This window comes from Nycticebus coucang, chromosome 15 (assembly GCF_027406575.1).
Source record: "Nycticebus coucang isolate mNycCou1 chromosome 15, mNycCou1.pri, whole genome shotgun sequence".
Lineage (NCBI taxonomy): Eukaryota > Metazoa > Chordata > Mammalia > Primates > Lorisidae > Nycticebus > Nycticebus coucang.
This window is the reverse complement of record NC_069794.1, coordinates 94,536,788-94,553,174: the sequence shown is the minus strand read 5'-3', so window position 1 is coordinate 94,553,174 and position 16,387 is coordinate 94,536,788. Positions and strand designations below refer to the sequence as shown.

The 16,387-nt window shown below is 42.6% G+C and overlaps 1 non-coding gene across 1 annotated transcript; it reads right to left on the bottom strand.

Annotated features, from left to right (window-relative positions):
• Nucleotides 1-11,855: 11,855 nt before the first annotated feature.
• Nucleotides 11,856-11,962, bottom strand: LOC128567014 (U6 spliceosomal RNA). Its single transcript, XR_008374690.1, has one exon. It is a non-coding gene; the product is annotated as a U6 spliceosomal RNA (small nuclear RNA).
• Nucleotides 11,963-16,387: the final 4,425 nt, after the last annotated feature.

Below are 16,387 nucleotides of genomic sequence, written 5' to 3'. Positions count from 1 at the left end.
AGAGGCAACTTGCTTCCAGGAACATGCTTTCCTTTCACTCCCATCTTAAATTCTCCAGGATTTCACTTGGTTTGGTGTCACTTCTAAAACTGATCTCTCAGTGGCAGGGAAATTACATTTCTACTCTTTACCTAATCAATTATTTGTTGAAAAATCAATCAAGAAAATAAATATTCCTGGTGAAGTTTTGCTGTAGTAAAAGTTGGATTGATGATCTTGTGTTCATTATCTAGACATCCGGAGGAAAGTCATTGTAATATCTATCTTTCAGTCCCAAAGGAATTATTATTATTATTTTTTTTTTTTTGTAGAGACAGAGTCTCACTGTACCGCCCTCGGGTAGAGTGCCGTGGCCTCACACAGCTCACAGCAACCTCTAACTCTTGGGCTTACGCGATTCTCTTGCCTCAGTCTCCCGAGTAGCTGGGACTACAGGCGCCCGCCATAGCACCCGGCTATTTTTTTGTTGCAGTTTGGCTGGGGCTGGGTTTGAACCTGCCACCCTCGGTATATGGGGCCGGCGCCCTACTCACTGAGCCACAGGCGCCGCCCTCCCAAAGGAATTCTTTAAAAAGTGCAACATTCTAACAGCAATTACTGCTGAGAAGAGACAACATCTAAAGAAGACAACATGTCATATAGCACATAAATCACACCAGCAAAAGTCTGTGTTAAGATTACTACATTTTTCGGGCGACGCCTGTGGCTCAGTGAGTAGGGCGCCGGCCCCATATGCCGAGGGTGGCGGGTTCAAACCCAGCCCCGGCCAAACTGCAACAAAAAAATAGCCGGGTGCTATGGCGGGCGCCTGTAGTCCCAGCTGCTCTGGAGGCTGAGGCAAGAGAATCGCGTAAGCCCAAGAGTTAGAGGTTGCTGTGAGCCGTGTGACGCCACGGCACTCTACCTGAGGGCGGTACAGTGAGACTCTGTCTCTACAAAAAAAGAAAAAAAAAAAAAGAAATTTTTTAAAATTAATGTTCTCAATTCCAGCTGTACTACATCCCAGCGTTAAGTTACTGACCCCAAGCTTCGGTGTCTCCACCCCCATTTAAACTGTGTGAGTCAGTACGTATGAGTTTCAAAAAAAAAATAACTGAATTACTACTACCGGATTAACAGATTTAGTAACTTAAACAATTTTAACTACTATTTTTCAAAAGAATATTATGAACAACAAAACAAATATAAGTTAGGTAAAAATACTGGCAGCAGGCCAGGCTCAGTGGCTCATGCCTGTAAGTTTAGCAGAGTGGGAGGCTGAGGCAGGAGGATTGCTTGAGAACAGAAGTTCGAGATCAGCTTGAACAAGAGCAAGACCCTGACTCTACAAAAAAATAGAAAAATTAGCTTGGCATGGTGGTGGGTGCCTGCAGTCCCTGCTACTTGGGAGGCTGAGGCAGGAGGATTGCTTGAGCCCAGAAGTTTGAGGTTGCAGTGAGCTGTGATCCCAGCACTGAACTCTATCCAATGACCAAGAAAGACCCTGTCTTCAAAAAAAAGAAAAAATTGACAACATATATGATAAATATATACACACACACACTATATATAGAAAGAAAAATGGCAAGGTACACAAATAGGCAACTCACAAAATAAAGAAATGAAAAGGGCTGAAAGAAAAAATATTCAACCTCATCCAGTAGTGAAAGAAATAAAAGCTAAAAATTTGATGTAATAGTTCTGTGAAGTCGACAAAGACAAAAATAACATTAACAGCCACTGTTGGCCAGAAAGCAGCAAAAAGGACACTCAGATATTTCTGGTAGAAGTATACAAATTGGAAAAATCTTTCTGGAAAGGCAATTTTGTAACATATACTCTGAAACTTTAAAATGTTCCTATTTTTGACTTCATAATTCTTCGAGAAGTTTATCCAAAGAAAATAATAAAAGACTGCCCAAGAGTTATCATACAAAAGCCTTTATTATGACGTTTTATTGTTGGCTTTTAAGTTACTCTAATGATGCATGCTTGTGATTTTAAAAATATTTTAAGCCAGTTAGAAGTGAATGAGGTTAAAGTGAAATGTCCCCTTGTCCTTCCCACCCAGGGAGAACTGCTGTTACTTGTTAGACTTTTATTTAATGCATATCTAGGTAAACATATATACATAGTTTTGTTTAATAAAAATGAGTCATACTTTACATATTAAATGTTATTTAATCATAGCTCCCAAATCAAACAACGTAACTAGCTGAATACAGAAAAAGAGTTAAATAAATTAGTGTGGCTTATTTTTTTAGATACGGGTTTTACTATGTTGTTCAGACTTGATTCCAACTCTTAGGCTCCTCTTGCCTCTGCTTCCTGAGTAGCTCGGACTACAGGCACGCACCACTGCTCATGGCTAAATGACAGGATTTTTTTTTTTTTTTTTTGAGACAGAGTCTTACTATGTCACCCTTGGTAGAGTGCCAGGGGGTCACAGCTCACAGCAACTTCAAACTCCAGGGCTCAAGAGATTCTCTTCCCTCAGCCTTCCAAGTAGCTGAGATCACAGGTGTCCAACACAACGCCCGGCTACTTTTTGTTGCAGTTGTCATTACTGTTTAGCTGGCTCAGGGCGAGTTTGAACCCACTAACTTCAGTGCATGTGGCTGGCGCCATTGACTACTGTGCTATAGGCACTGAGCCAAATGACAGTATTTTTAACATACATACAGACATACTGTGCAGTCACTAAAATTAAAGGAGGCAATGTGTTATAACAGAAAGAGCAGAGAGTTAGATGGCTCTGCCGGCTACTGTGCATCTGTGAGCTGATTACTTACTCTCTTGGAACCTCTGCTTTACAACGAGAGTAATGAGGTAATATATATGGAATTATATTATTCCGCTCACACCTGTAATCCTAGCGCTTTGGGAGGCTGAGACAGGAGTATCACTTGAGGCCAAGAGTTTGAGACCAGCCTGGAAAACATAGCGAGAACCTCCACCCCACAGGCACCAAGAACAAAATTAGCTAGGTGCAGTGGCACACACCTGTAGTCCCAGCTACTCTGCAGGCTGAGGCGGAAGGACTGCTTGAGTCCAGGAGTTTGAGGCTGCAGTGAGCTATGATCACACCACTGCACTCCAACCTGGGTGACACAGTGACACCCTGTCTCAATAAATAAATAAATAAATAAATAAAACATCTTGGATGATATGACATATAATAGGTACCCTGTAAGTGGTAACTATTATCATTATTATTATTGTGAACATTGACTATTACTATATGAGAGCACTTTATTTTACAAAAACATTGAAGGACACGAGGAAATATCCACGATATGTTGCTAAGTGTATCTTTTGATGCTGCAAAAGAGTAGTCACCATGCTATCAACCATTCCACTAAGTACATTAATGTGTTAAAATCGTCCAGAGAGACAGTCACCAAAATGTTCATAGTGATCAACAGAGAAGTTATACGTTATTTTTATTTTTCTCTAAATGGTCGTATTTTCACCTTTGGCTCATTTCACAATTTCTACAAGGAACAATTTTTATAATCCAGATAAGATACAACATTTTTTTTGAGGCAAGAAGCAAAAGAACAAGCTTGATAATAGTAGCAGATGAGAGAAAAATATTAGATTTTTGATCTCTGTAAGAAAATAAGCAATTTAAGTTCTGGGATCTAGCATTTACAAGTAGAGAGGGATTGGAGAAAAGAGAAGAAATGTAAATTTCTCTAGATGAGAAGTAATGAGAAACCACATTAGAGCAGACAGAGAGAAAGAAGGAATAAATACATGTTCCTGCTGGACACAGATACTCCTGAGCAACTTTGATAGCATGAAGAGATACGGGAGAGCGAGAATAATGAGATCTAATATAACATTCTACTTTTGTATGGCATGGACACAAGAGTAGTTCATGAGAAAATGAGGGGAAAAAATGAGTGGTGTACTAGAAAAATATAGATAATATTTTTAAAGAATAGGAGAGAGGCTATGAAATGAATTAACAGATACTTTATAGAAGATTCATCTGCCAACTACTTTCTCTTTACTTAGAATTAAAAAGGTTTTATAATTTCTAAGTATATACCAGCTTAAAAACAGAGCAAGGGGGCTTGGCACCATCTACCCATTGAGTCCTTGATCCAGTAAGAAAGTGCCAACACCTCCTGGCACAGAGCACCATCAGGTCCATGTGGGATATCAGCATAAATCAGACATGGACTCTGACAGCTCTGTAAGCAGGAGAAGGCAGAAAATGAGACCGGAGGACAGCAAAGTAGAAAGCAGTCAATACTGTAACAGAGGTGCCGATAAAAGCCACGTGAGGGGCGGCGCCTGTGGCTCAGTGAGTGGGGCACCGGCCCCATATACCAAGGGTGGTGGGTTAGGACCCGGCCCTGGCCAAACTGCAACAAAAAAATAGCTGGACGTTCTGGCTGGCGCTTGTAGTCCCAGCTACTCGGGAGGCTGAGGCAAGAGAATCGCCTAAGCCCAGGAGTTGGAGGTTGCTGTGAGCTGTGATGCCATGGCGCTCTACCCAGGGTGATAAAGTGAGACTCTGTCTCTAAAAAAAAAAAAAAAAGCCACATGAGTGTACAGAGAAGGGGAGATTATTTAGAGTGGGAAGACACTGGACGGGGTGGTGGAGCTCAGCCTTGAACAAGTGAGTTTGATGCTTGGAAACTGGCAAACTCCATGGGAGAAGCAGTCCCGTGAGTTAGCTGGAGTGCAAAGGATGTGTATGTGCAAAAAACTCAGGGTAGGAGATGCGAGCTTCGAAATGTAATTCGGGAATAAATCTGAGAGGTCTCAAAACTAACCTGAAGAGTGAAATGATATGAAAGCTCCAGGCAAAAATTACTCATAATTTCACCTTTCACCTAGATAGTAACAATCTTGCATTTTTCTCTTCACACATACGTGAACCTATGTGTAGGGAATGTGTATACATATGTACATCCATACGGAGAGAATCTGTATACGCACATACCTGTAAATGTGTAGGTATACACGGCCATATACACAGAGCAAAGACCTCATTAGTCTACATATACTATTTTCTCAATTAGCAAATGTTGCAATATTTCCCACGTCAATGCTTCACCTACAACATGATTTCTAAGACCTACAACTGAGTTTTTCATAAATTACTTAACCAATTCCCTACTGTCAGACATTCAAGTTGCTTTCTGCCTGTACATCCCTGAGTACCTTCTTTGAATAAACTCCCCGAAACAGAAGCCCTGGGCCCTGGGATGTGTGCTTTAGTTTTTCAAAATGAAGACTGTTTTTTTCTTATACAAGTAATTCATAATTTAAAAAAATATAACATATGCCCCATATAAATTATTATGGCAATTCAGAAAGATAGACATGAAATCTGTCATCACCACCACATAATATTCAGTTAATGTTATATGCGTTATCAGTGCATATATTTAACCTCAACTGTATACACATATGCTATACACATACATGTATATATACACCCACACGTATTTTTATGGCCTGATTTTCTAATCTTTACACTATATTGTGGAGTTTATCCCCAGTCAATTAATACAAACAGGGCATTGATATTCTCAAGCTTTGATACATAATTATTAAATTCTGTTTTCTTCCACCACTTTTTTATTTTTATTTATTTGTTCATTTTTTGAGACAGAGTCTCCCTCTGTCACCCTGGCTAGAGTTTAGCGATGTCATCATAGCTCGCTGTTGCAACCTCCAAATCCTGGGCTCAAGCCATCCTGCTGCCTCAGCCTCCCAAAGTGCTAGAATTACAGGCATGAGCTACCACACTCAGCCTACATTCTTTTGAATCCTCCTCAATTGTATAAGCAAAAAGCGGCATTTGTTGATTTATTTTGTATTTCCTAGTTTACTAATGAGTTTGAAATTTTTGTATAATGACGTCTTCGTGTATGGGGTTTGTCATTGATTTATAAAAGGCTAGCACCTTTTAGTCAATACTTTAAAATATTTTTTTTTTTAGGTTTTTTTTTTTTTTTTTTTGTAGAGACAGAGTCTCATCCTATGGCCCTCAGTAGAGTGCTGTGGCCTCACACAGCTCACAGCAACCTTCAACTCCTGGGCTTAGGCGACTCTCTTGCCTCAGCCTCCCGAGCAGCTGGGACTACAGGCGCCCACCACAATGCCTGGCTATTTTTTGGCTGCAGTTTGGCCGGGGCCGGGTTTGAACCTGCCACCCTCGGTACATGGGGCCGGCGCCCTACCGACTGAGCCACAGGCGCTGCCCTACTTTAAAATATTTTTGACATTTAAAAAATTTTTTTAGTTTACTCATGGTGTTTTGGACATACAGAATTTTCCTGTTTTTATGTAGTCAAACCTAGCCATCTTCTCCTCTGCAACCCTTGTCTTAATGAAGGTTTGGGGCGTGTCCGGAGCATTGTCAACACTGTGCCTTATGAAGGTTGGAGTCATGAGGAGCAAATGAAGGATCCAAGTGACCCCAGGATCCGACAAAAGGAGTGAGCAACTTCATAGAAGAGTAAGAGTCAGCAGTATTTAGTAGGTAACCAGATGTGGACAGAGAAACTCACAGATGACCCCGAGGTTTTTTTTTTTATTTTTTTTTGTAGAGACAGAGTCTCACTTTATGGCCCTTGGTAGAGTGCCGTGGCGTCACACGGCTCACAGCAACCTCTAACTCTTGGGCTTACGCGATTCTCTTGCCTCAGCCTCCCGAGCAGCTGGGACTACAGGCGCCCGCCACAATGACTGGCTATTTTTTTGTTCCAGTTTGGCCGGGGCTGGGTTTGAACCCGCCACCCTCGGTATATGGGGCCACGGCCCTGCTCACTAAGCCATAGGCGCCGCCAGGAGTTTGACGTTGCTGTGAGCTATGGTGCCATGGCACTTAAACCCAGGAGACACAGACTCGGTCTCAAAATTTATACCATTTTAACCATTTTTTGGTATAATACCAGAATTTTATTTATTTATTTTTTTGAGACAGAATCTCAGTTTGAAGCCATTGGTGGCATCACAGCTCACAGCAACCTCAAATTCTTGGGCTCAAGTGATTCTCTTGCCTCAGCCTCCAGACAAGCTGGGACTACAGGTGCCCGCCACAATGCCCAGCTATTTTTAGAGATGGAGATCTCACTCTTGCTTAGGCTGGTCTCAAACTCCTGAGCGCAGGCAATCTACCTGCCTCTGCCTCCCAGAGTACTAGGTTACAGGCATGAGCCACCATACCCAGCTCCCATTTTAACCATTTTTAAGTGTACAATTTAGTGGAATTAAGTACATTCACATTGTGCAACTTGGGTAACCCACTTTGTATGGAACATTTTACGTTACTCTCATTTATAAGTCCTCTAGGAGACAATCAATTAACATTAACTCATGCATACAATACATTATTGTTCCGATATATTTTGAAATGAACATATCATTACGTGGGTGACATAAACACTGACTAAAGTGAATTTAGCAAAAATGATTCCTTTTTAATTAAATATATTTATTCTCCAAAATCATTAATTGACATTTATGGTTTCTTCCATTCATTTGATGCACTCAATAATTTCTGAGCACCAGTTATGTGCCAGGCACTGTTCTGCATGCTGACGGAGACAGACCATAAGCAAAGGAAGAAATAAGAGAACAAAATAAGTCCAGAGCATTGTAGATGCTACTAACAAAATAAACCGGGGGGAGTGATAAGGTGTGATTGCAGCTGGGGGACAATATTACCCTGGATGTTTGCAGAAAGCCCTGTGAAAGACCTAAGGACAGATGGTCAGAGGAAGTGCACCACCGAGAAAAGTCAGTGACACAGAGGAGGTGGCATCTCACAGGGCCTTACAGGCCACCCTGCAGAGTGCCACAGTGAAGGGGCACAGTCCCCTGCACCCTTGTAAGGTGAATCAGTCTCATTTGTGCTCCTTGCGGCCAGCGAGGCTCTGAGAAGAAACATTTCTAGTACTTGGGCTGCAGTCACACCTTAAAGGAAAGAATGTGCCAGAGACCCTCACTAAGTCGTAGCTGGAGACAGAACATTTGCCTGGGGCAATGGACTGTTGCACTTAATCCCCTACCTCTATTTACACAAAACTTTCAGTTAGTCATACAGAGAAGCAGGCAGACAGAACAGACGACCCCGCCCTTTGTGGTTCATCTCCATTGTTGTTTATCTCCAAACAAGATATTCTTGGTTTAGAAAGGTGTATATGTACTTTGCTGTATTAACGCTACTAAGGCATCTTTACCTTTTGTCTCCCTTGTTCTTGGATTATTTTTATCTGATGAGTTTGGGTATGTAAGAAAGTGAGTAAGACGGCTGATTGCTGCTGTGCCCCAGCGAGCACCAGCCATCCCTTAATAAATCATTCATCTCATCTGCACTGTCTGCTTCCGTGTCTCTGACCAGGCCAGTGGACAGCAACACCACAGGACTGCTGAGTGAACAAAAATCAACTGAGGTTTAAAATTCAAAGGAAAAAAATATTTTCTTTTCATATTGGATTAAAAGCCAGCTGACTATCCCAACAATAGGAATTTGAATTTCCTAACTTTACCTTTGCAAAATTGATTTCTTATGACACAGAGCTTGCTATCGGATTTCCCTTTAACCAAGTACGCTTTCCCAAAGGCACCTTCCCTATGGCCTTTAGCACATCATAATTATCCATGGTCACCAATGCAGGGAGTTCCTGAAACTGGAGTAACGGAAATGCACCATACACTTCTTATAAAGGCTAACAAAGTCAGAAAATCGATGACTAGAGTGTACAGGAATCCACTTCGCTCAATTTTCCAGCCTCATCAAGAAAGAGATTCTGAGTATCCACATAACTTTCCTGTGGCCTCGGGTAGCAACCATAGTGAGATGGAGCTTTTTGGTGGCCTCCAAGTCAGACATGAGCTACAGCTCAGCTTTTGTATGTTGTAATATTGTGATTTTGGACAAGTCACTTATAACCTCGTAAAACCTCACTGTCCTAAGTTTAAAAATGGAAATAACAGTACCCGCTTTGCAAGTTTGTTCAGAGAATGAAGTGTATTTCCAGTGCTGGGCACCCCTCTAGTACTACTGTGGTTTCCCAGTCCGGCCTCTCAGTGGGGAGGCACTGCCCCCTAGGGGTCACTTTGGAAAAGTAGTCGAAAGGATGTAGTTTTCTGCAATTTGTAAATATTGACACAAGTAAACATATCCAATGGACTTGAAAAATGACAGACGTATAATACTCCCCATCGCCATTAAAAAGAAAGACACAAAACACCTAAGAACCAGAAAGTTTACATTATTACTTTTTCTCCTTGAAACCATTATCTACATCCCACTTTTCTGAGACAATTTTATCCCAAGACTGTCTTTTTCATGCTTGAAAGTCTTAACTGATCACCCTATCATACTGCTCTGAAAGAAGTACATAAATGGAAATTAATTTATATTTCCAGATCGTAGACCCTTAAGGATCTTTTTCTGGATCGAATTATTAAAATTAATAGTGCTAAACAATGGATCAAAATGTATCACATTTGATACTCATAAAAGATAAAAAGTAAAATTGTACTGGAAATTCATCTCTTAAAGACCTTGGTGGGCTCCCCATGCCTCATTAGGTTCTGTATCTAATAGTCGAATGCTAACTTCTTGCTATAATAGACAAGGTTCAACACTGATTCTCTTCCATATTTTCATTAAAAAAAAAAATCTGTAAGTGCTGAGAAATCTCATCCAAGTAAGTAAACGGGAATAGATGTGTTGCTGTAAGTGCCCCTCAGTTTTTGCCTGGTTGTAAATCAAGAATCATATACCACTGGGTTGATGGTGGCTCACATCTGTCATCCCAGCACTCTGGGAGCCCAGGGCAGGAGGATCACCTGAGTCTAGACGTTCATGACCAGCCTGGGCAACAAAGGAAGACCCTGTCTCTGCAGCAAATAATAAAAAAAAAAGTTAGTCCTGTGAAGTGTTGTGCACCTATACTCCTGGTTACTAGGGAGGCTGAGGTAGGATTGCTTGAGCCCTGGGGTCTGGAATTTGAGAACTGTCATCTTGCCATCACACACCCACCTGGACAACAGAACAAGACCCTGTCTCAAAAGAAAAAAAAACATATAGCACCTATTACCAAAAATGGCTATAGTTTATAATCATTAACTGATAATTCTAGTAGTCTTCTAAAATTTTGTTAAAAGCGAAACTGTGCAAAACTCATCTTTTTTTTTTTTTTTTTGCGGTTTTTGGCCAGGGCTGGGTTTGAACCTACCACCTCCAGCATATGGGGCCAGCGCCCTACTCCTTGAGCCACAGGCACCGCCCTTCATCTTTCTATTACATATATAATACATACACACACACACACACACACATATACACACTTTTTTTAAACTATCTGATTTTCAAAAAGATTTATTATCCAAGACTCATTCAGTTTCTCAATAACTATACCTAACCTCAAGTTCCCTTTGTTCAGTAGTTTGAAATGTTCACGCCCTGGGTCAGTGCTGAGATTTGAGATGACTAAGAGGAATACAGTACAGCACACATGAAAGTTGAGTATCTGGAAATATTCTTAAAAAGATCCACGCCTTTCAAACCCAGCCCCGGCCAAACTGCAACAAAAAAATGGCCGGGTGTTGTGGCGGGCGCCTGTAGTCCCAGCTGCTCGGGAGGCTGAGGCAGGAGAATCGCCTAAGCCCAAGAGTTGGAGGTTGCTGTGAGCCGTGTGACGCCACGGCACTCTACCCGAGGGCGGTACAGTGAGACTCTGTCTCTACAAAAAAAAAAAAAAAAAAAAAGGTCCACGCCTGCTTGAGCTTCAAGGCAGACGTGAGCTACCATTCAAGGAGTAAACAAAATCAGAAAATGGTGCTTAACTACAAACTGAGAGACAGACAAGAGGAAAGATACATCAACTCTGTACGTTAGTTGGTGAATTTGTTTCTCACAGGATTAATGATTTGGAAACTGCTTTACTGTAAGTATCATGGGGGTCGAACAGCTAAGAAGATGGAGGATGGTGCAAACCAGGTCTCTCACTGTCAGGGAGAGAAATTACAGACAAGCAAGCAGGGGAGACGGCATGAACCCATGTCCTGGATTAGTCGGGGCCTCAGCAGGAGCCCTACTATGCAAACAGATGGAGAGATGCTGGGAGGCTCTAACTAGAGAGACGTGCTGGTCTACATACAGGTTAGGACGCACGTAGGTCTCTCTTAGCTCTGTCTGCTGGAAGGGCCTAGAAGCAGGGACATACTACTAACAACAATCATACCAGACACTTAGATCTTGGTTTCCAAACCAATGAAGGGAACCAAGGCTCCTTGGAGAAATGGACGATTCTGAGGCTGGGGCAGAGCAGGTGCAAGAGGAGCCTGGACTACCTTCTTGTAGTGCCAGAAAGGAAGAAAGTACTTAGGACAGGAGCATGGCAAAGGACACAGGAGCTGACCTGAAACAACTCCCAGTGCTAGGACAATTCCAGCAACAAAACAAATGATTTAGTACTGAATTACACCCCACCCCCAGGGCAGAAATCAATTTCTCTCCACTTGAGTATGGGCTGGACTTAGTGGCTTACATAGAGTGAACAGGACAGGAAAATGAAAAATTAGCAATTTTACAGCAGACAGTGGGCAGACACTGCCTTAACATATTGACTGCCACACTAGAAAAAAATTTTTTCCTTGAGGCCACAGTGTTTTACTATGAAAATAGAATAAAAATACTAAAAACAAAATGATCCTAAAACATATATCAATAAAAATATAAAACTTGAAAATCAGACCCTCTCAATAGATGCAGATGAAATTCAGCATCCTTTTCCAACAAGAACACTTAAGAATACAAGCATAGGTGTTATATTTCTTAAACTGACTGAAGCCATCTATGAGAAACCCATAGCTACTATCATATTTTTTTTTTTTTAAATATGGAACGCTTCACGAATTTGCGTGTCATCCTTGCGCAGGGGCCATGCTAATCTTCTCTGTATCGTTCCAATTTTAGTATATGTGCTGCCGAAGCGAGCACCATAGCTACTATCATATTGAATGGAGTAAAAGTGAAAGCTTTTCTCCTTAGAACTGAAACCAGACAAGGTTGTCTTCTGTCAACATTACTATTCAACATAGTGCTGAAGTTCTCGCCAATGCAATCAAGCAAGAGAAGGAAATAAAGGGCATCCAAATGGGAGCAGAGGAGGTCCAACTCCCGCTCTTTGCTGACGACATGATCTTACACTTACAGAACCCCAAAGACTCAACCACAAGACTCCTGGAAGTGATCAGAAAATACAGTAATGTCTCAGGATTTAAAATCAATGCTTACAAATCAGTAGCCTTTGTATATACCAACAACAGCCAAGTTCAGAAGCTAATCATGGACACAATTCCCTTCTCACTAGGTTCAAAAAAAATGAAATACCTAGGAATATACCTAACTAAGGTGAAGGACCTCTACAAAGAAAATTATGAAACCCTAAGAAAAGAAATAGCAGAAGATATTAACAAATGGAAGAACATACCATGCTCATGGCTGGGAAGAATCAACATTGTTAATATTGATATCTATACTACTCAAAGCAATCCATAGATTCAATGCAATCCCCATTAAAATACCATCATCATACTATCAAGATTTGGAAAAAATAATTCTTCATTTTGTATGGATCCAGAAAAAGCCTCATATGGCCAAGGGAATTCTTAGTAATAAAAACAAAGCTGGGGATATCTCCCTATCAGACTTCAGGCTATACTCTAAGTCCATAGTGATCAAAACAGTGTGGTACTAGCACAAAAATAGAGACAGTGACATTTGGAACCAAACAGAAAATCATGAGATGAAACTAACATCTTATAACCACCTGACCTTTGATAAACCAAACAAGGACATTCACTGGGGGAAAGACTCCCTATTCAATAAATGGTGCTGGGAGAACTGGATATTCACATGTAGAAGACTGAAACTGGACCCGCACCTATCACCACTCACAAAAATTCATTCGAGGTGGATACAAAATTTAAATCTAAGGCATGAAACAATAAAAATCCTCAGATAAAGTGTGGGAAAAACACTTAAAAATATCAGCCTGAGGAAAGATTTTATAAAGAAGATTTCTGTGGCAATTGCATTAACAACAAAAATACATAAATGGGACTTAAACTGAAAAGCTTCAGTACAGCTAAGCAGGCAACAACCAAAGCAAAAAGACAACCTTCAGAATGGGAAAAGATATTTGCCTATTACAAATTGGACAAAGGGCTGATAATCAGATCTACAGAGACCCCAAATTAATCAACACAAAAAAGCAAACAATCCCATAGATCACTGGGCAAGAGATATGAACAGAACCTTCTCAGAGGAAGACAGATGAATGGCTAACACATGAAAAATGCTCATCGTCCCTAATCATCAGAGAACTGCAAATCAAAACCACCCTGAGATACCACCAAACCCCAGTGAGAATGGCCCACATCACAAAGTCCCAAAGCTGTAGATGCTGGCACAGATGTGGAGAGAGGGGAACACGCTCACCCTGTTGGTGGGACTGCAAACTAATACAGCCTCTTTGGAAAGAAGTATGGAGAATCCTCAAAGATCTCAAATTAGACCTCCCATTTGACCCTGCAATCCCACTACTAGGCAATCTGCTCAGAAGAAAAAAAATCATTTTGGGCAGCGCCTGTGGCTCAGTGAGTACGGGGCCGGCCCCATATGCTGAGGGTGGCAGGTTCAAACCCAGCCCCGGCCAAACTGCAACAAAAAAATAGCCGGGTGTTGTGGCGGGCACCTGTAATCCCAGCTGCTTGGGAGGCTGAGGCAAGAGAATCGCATAAGCCCAAGAGTTAGAGGTTGCTATGAGCCGCGTGATGCCACAGCACTCTACCGGAGGGTGGTACAGTGAGACTCTGTCTCTACAAAATAAAAGAAAAGAAAAAAATCATTTTATTCTAAGGACATTTGCACTAGATTGTTCATGGAAGCTCAATTTATAATTGCCAAGATGTGGAAACAACCTAAATTCCCATCAACTCAAAAATGGATTAACAAATTGTGGTACATGCACACCACAGAATACTATTCAGCCATTAAAAAGGTGGTGACGTCACATCTTTTGTAATATCCTGGATGGAGTTGAAACACATTCTTCTTAGTAAAGTATCATAAGACTGGAAAAGCAAGCATCCAATGTACTCAATACTACAATGAAGCCAGTATACAATCTGATGCATGCCCACAAAGGAGAAAAAAATCATTTCAATTCAAGTTGGGGGGAGGGGTTATGAGGGAGAGGAAGGAGCCTGGGGTGTTCTCACTGAATGGGCACAGGGTGGGGGGCTTAGCACACCTTTTGTGTGTGATACTAACCACAGAGAGACTCTACCTAACAAAACCAATTTTTTTGACCTGGCTGTTTACACCCTCACATTAACTAAATAAATTTACTTTTAAAAAAACCTTGAAAATTAGTAATGTAAAAAGTAATGTGTGGGGGCGGTGCCTGTGGCTCAAGGAGTAGAGCGCCGGTCCCATATGCCAGAGGTGGCGGGTTCAAATCCAGCCCCAGCCAAAAAAAAACAAACAAACAAAAAAAAAAAGTAATGTGTGGCTTGGTGCCTATAGCTCAAGCAGCTAGGGTGCCAGCCACATACACCAGAGCTGACAGGTTCAAATCCAGCCCAGGCCTGGACAGCGCCAAACAATGACAACTACAACCAAAAAATAGCCAGTGGCTTGTGGCGGGCGCCTGTAGTCCCAGCTACTTGGGAGGCTGAGGCAAGAGAATCGCTTAAGCCCAGGATTTTGAGGTTGCTGTGAGTTGTGACACCAGCGCAGTCTACCAAGGGCGAAAGCTTGAGGTTCTGTCTCAAAAAAAAAAAAAAGTAATGTGAAAACTTGACAAATAGTTTATAACTCGCGTATCAGTTAATATGTTAACCAGTAACGCTACATCGGTGTCACATCTGGGGTGTGATGAGAGGGGCACAATTTGATTTTCCCCAAACTCATTCCAATCATGAGAAAAACATCATAACCACTCAAACTGAGGGACAGTCTACATAGCACCTGGAAAAGTGAGGAAGGAGCAGGGGACGGGCAGGGAGCGCAGGGCACTAAAGAGGGCCTGGTGTCTAAGGGTGGACAGAGCACCTGGCAGGATGGGGTCTGCACCACAGTTTTTGTGTGTTAAGATTAAAAATGTGGGCTGGGCACGGTGGCTCATGCCTGTAATCCTAACACTGAGATGAGTAGACTGCTTAAACTCAGGAATTCAAGACCAGCCTCAGCTACAGTGAGACTCCATCTCTACTAAAAATAGGAAAACTAGTCCAGCATTATGGGGGACACCTGTCGTCTCAGCTACTTAGGAGGCTGAGGCAGAAGATCACTTGAGCCCAGTGAGGTTACTATGAGCTACAATGACACCATGGCACTCTGCCCAGGGTAAAAGAGTGACACCTGTCTCAAAAAAAAAAAAAAAAAAAAAGAGACTAAAAATGTTAAATCTTTAAACAATGTGTCTATTCCAGATTTCAGCAGATGCTTGTTAGTGTCCCTGCTGTATTTCCCCCTCATTCTTTCCTTCAGTGCTGTTCCCTATACCAGCCAGGCTTACAGCCCTGTGAGATCCCGTAGCAGAAGCCTGTTTCTTCTTTAGTAAAAAACTCTCATCTCACTATAATGTCATAGTATTAACTGAAGTTAACCCATGACAGGACCCAGCACATAAGTGCCCCGTGTTCTTTCACTCCCCAAATCATTCCATATCACTCTCTAGTTTCTGATACTTCCCGATTTGCTCACCTATGACCTCACTCCTTTGTCACCAACAGGAGCCCACCTCTGAGAGATCACAGTGCACGCCACTCTCCCCACCGCCAGCCCTCCATCCAGGACTCCCACCTCAGAGATCACAGTGCACGCCACTCTCTCCACCGCCAGCCCTCCATCCAGGACTCCCACCTCTGAGAGATCACAGCGCACGCCACTCTCCCCACCGCCAGCCCTCCATCCAGGACTCCCACCTCTGAGAGATCACAGCGCAAGCCACTCTCCCCACCGCCAGCCCTCCATCCAGGACTCCCACCTCTGAGAGATCACAGCGCAAGCCACTCTCCCCACCGCCAGCCCTCCATCCAGGACTCCCACCTCTGAGATCACAGCGCACGCCACTCTCTCCACCGCCAGCCCTCCATCCAGGACTCCCACCTCTGAAAGATCACAGCGCACGCCACTCTCCCCACCGCCAGCCCTCCATCCAGGACTCCCACCTCTGAGAGATCACAGCGCAAGCCACTCTCCCCACCGCCAGCCCTCCATCCAGGACTCCCACCTGAGAGATCACAGCGCACGCCACTCTCCCCACCGCCAGCCCTCCATCCAGGACTCCCACCTCTGAGAGATCACAGCGCACGCCACTCTCCCCACCGCCAGCCCTCCATCCAGGACTCCCAC